At 63.5% G+C, this 7,781-nt stretch overlaps 1 long non-coding RNA gene across 1 annotated transcript; it reads right to left on the minus strand.

Annotated features, from left to right (window-relative positions):
* Positions 1–3,719: 3,719 nt before the first annotated feature.
* On the minus strand, positions 3,720–7,084 carry LOC140699877 (uncharacterized). Its single transcript, XR_012078147.1, has 3 exons — positions 6,622–7,084; positions 4,479–4,612; positions 3,720–3,902 (listed from the first exon to the last, which is right to left on the minus strand). It is a non-coding gene; the product is annotated as an uncharacterized lncRNA (long non-coding RNA).
* Positions 7,085–7,781: the final 697 nt, after the last annotated feature.

Here is a 7,781-nt window from a genome sequence, read left to right on the forward strand (position 1 = left end):
AGGGCCACATCCCCAGCTGGGCTGCCATCTGCGTGGACACACAGCAGTCCAGGTTGATCCTGTTGTCCCATCTCGAGGTGGAGTGTCATCTGTCCCGACTTCCCTTGTCTCTGGGGCTCCTCCCCACCTCGAACGTGCTCTCCTTATGTGAGCGCGTGCCCTGTGGACCAGGCCTCTGCCCTGGACAGGCGAGGGCCATGTGGGGCTGCCTCTGGATTGGCTGCGGCTGGTCCTCTGGCCTCTGGATGGACAGCAGGGCGCTGACTTCTGGCCCCTGCTCTCCAGAGGCAAAGCTTGTGTCGACGGGGTCTTCACGGGGTGGGGGGGGCCCTGTCACCAGCCCTGCCTGGAAGTCAGGGAGCCCCCTGGCTGCGGGCATGGTCCCCCCAGGTCAGGAACGGCCTTTCCTGCTCTTCCCAGGAGCAGCACCCCCTCCTCATGTCCCTCTCTGTCTCCTGGACCCTGCGCTGCTCGTTTGCAGCCCTCCTGGCTCTGCTCCCAAGCCATCACCCTTCATTTCCTTCTCCTTGCTCCCGACTCTGAGACAGTTTTTCCAGAAACATCTTGTCCGGCATTTCTAACTCCCATCTCAGCATGACTCTCCTCCCCACAATTTCATTTACCGAAATTCTGCTGGAAGACCCTCCACTTTTTACGTATGTTTTAAATTTTTAGCGAAGTATGGTTAATGTACAATGCTGTGTTAGTTTCTGGACCCTTCACTTTTTAGCTCTGAGAGTCTGGTGGGTGCGCGCAGGGCTTGGGTCTCCTCCCGCGCCCCACCCCCACCCCGGCACGGGCTCCTTGAGTCCAGTTGGTCTCCCAGGATGTTTGTTGGCCCTTAGCTGGGGTCAGGTCTGGCCGCCAGCGGTGGACAGTGAGTCAGCCCCCATGCCACTGGGGCCAGTGCTGTGGACACAGGCTTTTCTCCACCCTCCCACCCCCAGGCTCCTGCAGAAAGTGCTGCCTCCCATCCTGCTTCCCGGCATTTCCGGGCCTCGGGCGTGGGGCTCGGGCGGCCTCCTCAGCTGCTCCTGGGCCTCTTGGTGGGAGGGAGGCAGGGCTGGCCCAGCCCAGCCGCCACCCGGCCGCCCCAGATCCGTCCTGGGTCCCCAGTGCAGTTGGCCTTGAGGAAGGAAGTGCCATGTAATTTCTCTTGGGGGGGGTTAGGGGGCAGAGAACCCAAAGCCCACCGTCCCTGGAGGTGCCCCCATCTGACTGGGGGAGGCGGGCAGGTAGGTGTGGAGGGTGGGAGCCCCGCAGTGGCTGTCTTCCCGGGACGCACCCGACTTCAGGCGGCTCATCTGTTAGTTCATTGCTCCTCCCGAGGACAGGCTGCGGGACAGCCGCCTGATTCTGCCAGCACAGGATCCTCTGCTTCCACGCTTGCTCTGGGCTTGCACGGGGGACCCACCTGGACCCCTGCTCGGAGAGTGTGCGCTGTGGAGGCCTGTCCTAGCGCAGCCCTGCTCCCCTGGTAGATTGGGAGTGTCTGGGGGGTGGTGCTCTGTCCCTGATGGAATTGGGGCATCCGGTTCGGGGGGAACACCCTTCGTCCCTGTCACCTGACCGTCCCCCTTCCTGCTCCCTCTCCAACTCTGTCCCCTCTCCGTCCTTAACTGCTGAGGGAGTGCCTCCCACACCTGGCTGCCCAGATCGCGCTCCTGCCCAGCAGCCTTGGGCAGCAGGGAGGGAAGAAGAGCCCAAAAGCCGGAGCCCCTGGGGGGCAGGACTGTGCTGGGGGTGTCTGGTCTGGAGGTATGTCCACCACGCACGTCACAGTGGGCGTCCCTCGGGCAGGACGCCACTGGGTACACAGCCCTGCGGGGCCACATGCCAGCCTGGGCCCTCCACATCCACGGCCCAGCAGCTGCCCGGCCGCAGGCAGGAGCAGGGCCTCAGCAGCGGGCATCTTCCCACCTCGACCAGACACCACATCCTGTGTCCTGAGCGGAAGCCCTGGTGAAGAGTCCACTAGCTTGGGTTCCTGAGTCCTGGGCCCGAAATGATTACCAGGGCAGAAGGGTCAGGCCCAGCCAGTGGCCAAGGACCCTTCTCTCCCCACAGGCTGCCTGTGAACATTCCAGCCCGTGGCTGGGCCATCGACCGCCACACACGGCCACCGTCCAGTCCATAGGAGTCCCCGCTGTGGCCCCTTGCCATCTCAGGACACACAGCTCAGGGGCATGGTTTCGACGTGGGCCCTGGGCCTTGTGGGTGGCGGTGGAGTCCCAGGTGATCGCAGGTGACTCTGAGGTGAGGTGTGGCCCCCCTGTAGCATAAAACCGTCAGCCTCCGTTCCTTCCCAGGGTGGGGGCCAAAAGGTCGGAAGCAACTTTAGGCCTTTAATGCTGGGGGTGGAGGACTGCCGTGCTTGCCCCATCCCAGTTCCCATCCCATCCCGGGGCCCCCAGTCTTGTGCTGGCTTAGGGTTCGGGGGACCTGGGGTCCTCCGGGCCTCAGCCAGCACTGGGTGAGGGCTGCCCCAGCCTGTGCTCAGCGGGGCACGCTCCAGGGGGTGTGATGAGAAGGAATCCCGGGGGCTGCTCCCCGGACTCGGGTCCCCTGAGCTACCGCACGCCCACCAATCCTCTGGACGTGGCCAGCATGCCTGCCCCTGAGGTGGGCTTGGGGCCCAGGGGCCAGAGGGGGAGAAAACATCCTCTGAGGCTTGGAGAGGTTTTCCTCAAGTATCCGCAGGTGGGGGTAACTCAGACCCGGTTTACCTGTGAGCTGTCACGATGCTCTAACAGAAGCCCCACCTTTAGTGCGACTTGGGCAAGGTTGTTGGGTAACGTGACCTCGCACAGGAGCTGTGTGAGGTCAGGGAGGTGCCGGTTGTGGGGGTGGGGAGCCCAGCAGGCCCCTGGGTGGAGGGGGAGCCCAGCAGGCCCCTGGGCGCTGTGTGAGGTCAGGGAGGTGTGGGGGGTAGGGGAATCCCAGCAGGCCCCTGGGCACAAGGTGGCGCTGGACATGTCCGGGTTTCCCCTGCTCGTCTCTTGGTGAGAAGATAAGGGTCTGTCTGGGGGGTTGGGGACGGGAGGCTGGGAAAGGAGACCTCGCCTGGGAGGATGGTCCCAGAGACGCCCTGTGTGACTCCACCTGCCGCTGTCCTCCCCTGCCGTCCTATGCCCAAAGCCAGCAGAGAAGAGCTGTCCCCCCTAGAACTTCCATGTCACAAATGTAAAGATGTCAAGTGCCTGCCGCTTCCAGTGGCAGAGCCAGGCCCCAGGCTGCAGGCTTTCGAGAGTCCCAGGCACTGGGCTCCAGCCCCTCACCCCGGCATGGGCTAGCGGGCGAGGGGGCATTGGTGACGGAGGGGGCCGCACCTGCTTCTAGGTGTTTCACAGCCGCAAGGCTCAGCTTCCAAGGCATGTGTCCATGGGGAGCCGCCGCCTTGAGACAAGAACGCACCTCAGGCCACTGCACATGCTGCCCTTCACACGGGGCTTCCTAGGACACTGCCCATCCCCCATCTTAGACTCTTAACGAGAAGGATCAACATGGGTAGATTTCCCCTCTTCCCAACACTAGGACGTCAATGGCCAGCTGCAGACCAGGTCAAGTGGGGGATGGGACCGCGCCTTAGAGTCCTGAGAAGACTCACAGGGCCTCATCACAAATGCTCACGGTTTCTCAGGGACCCAGCACCGACTTGCGATGCTCTGGTTTCCATCAAGGAGAAGAGGCTTATCTTAAGGAAGAGACAGCCAGCTGAGTCAGAAAAAGAAGAGCCACCCATCACTGTTTTTAAATTACAGCAATCCTTTGGGGAAGAGATTCCCATCCTAAAAATGTTGTAGCTCGGATGCCTGTAACTGCAAGGCCTCCTGGTTCTGGGTCTGGTGGGGATTCACGGCCACTGCCGAGAGCCTCCCTGCTCGTGGGGCTGCCTTGCTCCTCTGCCAAGGACATAGAAGGGCACAGGTTACAGGACAGGTGGGGTTGTGGGAAGGCTTTTTGGGAGGCACCAGACCCCCTCCCGGGGCCCTTCAGCATCTGCATGGGCCCAGGCTCAACACCACTTTGGGGGCATGCTGCACAGAAGATGGCCCAGCTATAGGGGAGGATGGTGGTGGTGGTGATGGTGGTGGTGGTGATGGTGGTGGTGGTGATGGTGGTGGTGGTGATGGTGGTGATGGTGGTGGTGGTGGTGATGATGATGGTGGTGGTGATGGTGGCTGGTGGTGGTGGTGGTGGTGGGATGGTGATGATGGTGATGGATGATGACAGTGGAGATGGTGAGGAGGATGATAGTAGGTAATTAATTCTTATGGAGTCATTACTGGGGACAGTGCTGTGCTAAGTACATCATATGTCATCTCCCCTGCAAGCCTATGTTGTAGATACTCTCATTGTTCCCACTTTTCAGATGAGGACACTGGGGCACAAGGCACTCAGGCGGTCTCCCCAAGGTCACACAGCAGGACTCCAGCAGTCTGGCCAAATCCACGCTCTTAACCAACTCTCTGCAGTACCTCCAGTGGAGTCCTGTCAGGTTCTGTTCCCAGCCAGGCCTGTGAGATGTGGCAGGCATCCCTTATAATTCTCCAGTCACCCCCACCGTCACCCTCATAGTCCACAGGGCAGGGTGAAGGGTCCAGACCTTCCCCTGCAGGGTGGTCAGACAGAACAAAGTCAGTCTTGCAGACCCAGGGCTTCCAGGCTGGAGCACAAGAGAACAAATATTTCCAACAGGATCTGTGACTGGCAGGGGAGGATCCAGCTTCCCTGGGCTCTGTGTTTGCCACGCAAAGACCTCCCAGAGGCCTGGGGGGCGGGGATGATGACAAGACTGACCACCTCAGGGAGGCCTGGTCGGCAGGTGCTCCCACTTGTCCCTGGACCTAGGGCGGGTGCTAGCACATGGCAGAGGGTGCTTAGTGACACCAGTGGCCTCACCCAGGCTCTCATCTTTTCCCTCCCAGCAACTGCCTGGGCTCGAGACATGCCACAAGGTGGCCTGGGCCAAGCCTCGGGGCCCACTCCAGCTCTCACACCTTTGTGCTCTGGGCACTGGCTCTGGAGAAACCACGGTTCCCGCCCCATGGCTCTGGCCCGAGGCCCCCTTCAATCAGACACCTCGGTCCCATCTCAGGCGCACCTGGCTTTGGGAGCGCGGGGCTGCGCTGCAAGACAGCCACCTGCCAGCCACTCAGGTGAGCGCCAGGACGGGAAGCAGCGGCGGGCCAGGGCGGGGGCGACTGCCAGGCAGCCTGGAACAGGCCAGCAGCCATGGCTGCGCTCCTTCCGGTCCTAGGGAGGCCCCAGGGAGTCTCCCATCTCATGGGAGGGACAGAGAGGATGACAAAGGCATAATTATGTGCTGGGCGCTGGGCGGGGCTCAGCAGGCTCTCCTACGGATGATGGCCAAGAGGGACACTGAGCTGGGACTTGGAGGAGTTACCCTAAAAGACTGGAGGGGCAGGGCTGGTGATGTGATGGGGGCCAGCAGGAGATCAGAGAGTGTGGGGAACAGGCTGCCATGGGGTGAGTCCTGGGTCTCCTCCAGGTCCCAGCCGAGGACCTCGGTCAGAGGTGGGCACAGTCGGTCACTTCCCAGAGCACCTCTGCTGCCCTCCTGCCAGCTTGCGGTAACCCGCTCAGCCCTAATGAGGTGCTGAACAGTCTCCTGTCACCCTCTGTGCCACCACGCTGCCCACCTGCCCATCTGTCAGTCTGCTGGCACCCTGGGCAGAGCAGGCCAAGGGCTGGGTGCTGGGCAGGCCTGCCAGTGGCGGTGGTGCCAGCGGCCAGGAAGCGAGGGCTTCAGGGCCAAAGTCCGGGATCGAGAGAAAGGCTCCTGGCCCGGCTTTCCCTCAGTCGGGGCCACTCGGAAGCCCCTGCCCAGCCCCTCAGGCTGTCCGCTCAGGGCCCTGCCTGTCGGGGACTCCTCTCTCTGGGCTCGGCACTCCTCACCGACCGGCCTGCAAAGGGATGGCCCTGGAGGGGCCACAGAGCTGGGGACACTGGGTCAGGAGGAAGGAGGAGCATGTGGGGTCAGCACCCAGGACCCCGGGCTGATGAAGCCCCTCTGAAGGACATCCCAGGGCCTTCTAGAAACAAGAACGGAGGTGGGAGTGGGGCAGGTTTGCTGGCTGAAGTCCTAAACAGCCACCCCTTAAAATGCAAACCGATATCCCAGTCTGCTGGCGTTTTTAAAAAGGACTAGGCGCACAGCAGGGTGGGTCCTCTCTGCACTGACACCCACCTCAGCTGGGGGAGCTGCAAGGTGGTCCTGGGCCCTCCATGCCCCTTACACCCCCACAACACACACCACTGCCCACCGCCCCCACCCCCTGCCACAGCCCTTCCGGAAGCCCAGCACATGCTCGGGAGCATCTGTCTTCCCGCCCCAAACTGCTCCTCCTGCTGACACCTGGGAGCTACCCCGGCAGCCCCTCTTCCTCACCTCAGCCCCAGGGAACTTTCACAGGGTCCCCATCTCCAGCCTTCCCAGCTAACAGACTTGAGCAGCCCAAGTGGCCTCGTGGGGCCCCTTCTCCCTCTGTGGCACATGCTTGCTCAAGCATCGCCCTCCTGGGCACTCTTTCTGGACACCCCCATCCACACAAAGTCCCCTGTGCCCATACTGACACGCCCCCACCCGTGGTACCTTACCAGCTCAGAGCTAACGCAGACCCCCAGCTCCCTGTGTCCCCAGTGCCCAGCAGGCATTTTGAGCACGCTGGCACCTGTGCTGAGCAGGTGGGCAGCCTCTGGCCAGTCCCCATTCCAGTGCCAGCAGGGGTCCCTGTTGCCTGGCCATTCTGCTCCAAAGTCAGACCCACTCAGCTCTGGAAGGAGGACGCTGCAAAGGCCTGGGGGTGCAGGCAGCTGTCAGGCCTCTCTGGGTCCAGCAGTCACAGGGAGGGGCCGGCTGACCCCGCAGAGGTGGTCGTGTCAGGTGCCTGAGGCCTCCTGGGGGGATCCCCCACTTCGCGGGGAAGTGCTGGTGTCTGCTGGAACCCAGGCCTTGCAAAGGACAAGCGCTTGCTCCGCTCTCAGGCCTCCCCTAGGGCTGCCTGTGGCCGGACTTGCTCAGGGCCTCCATCCTCAGCCCTGTACAGTGGGGGGCAGTGGGGCGCCGCGAGGTTCCCGCGGGTCCCCTGGCTCCGCCCGGGCTGCTCTCGGCCGGCTCCCCGCGCCGCGCGGCCGCCGGAGGGCCAGGCCAAGCGGCGCCGCGGCGGCCCCACTGTCCGCGGCGGCGCCAGGGCTGGCAACCCCGGCGCATGTCCGAGCCTGGCAGGCCCTTGCGGGCTCGGAGGGGCGGGGCCCGCAAGCAGCGGCGTCCGGGTCGTCAGGACAACCGGCCGCCCGCGGGTCTCCGGTGTCCAGTCAAGCACAGCGAGCCCAGCTAAAGGGGCCAAGGGGGCCGAGCCGGGCCGGGCCGCGCCCGGGGCAAGGTCACTGAAACAGGCTGGGCCCTGGGGGCGTCCCGGGACGGGGTCCCGGGCTGCGTGCGGGACGCACAAGTGCTCGGGAAAGTCTAGAGCTTGTGCTGGGCGGGGGTCCCTAGTCCGCTTGGTGCCTCCACCTCCCACTCCTAACAGCGGCTAGGCTGCGCGCGCCAGAGAGCCCCGCTCTCTCTCGGGGAAGTCAGTCCTTTCCATTGTGAACTGGTCGCGTGGTGCCCTGGCCCCTCCGGTAGCGGCGGGGTCGCACAGGACTCGCTGTTACCCTGGAGCCCCAGGGGCACGAGACTGATACTTCAGGAAGGGGATCACCCTCCCTAACCTTGCTGCGGGCAGCCCAGAACCAGGCGCTCGCCCTGTCGTCAC

Source organism: Vicugna pacos, chromosome 11, assembly GCF_048564905.1.
Source record: "Vicugna pacos chromosome 11, VicPac4, whole genome shotgun sequence".
Taxonomy (NCBI): Eukaryota; Metazoa; Chordata; class Mammalia; order Artiodactyla; family Camelidae; genus Vicugna; species Vicugna pacos.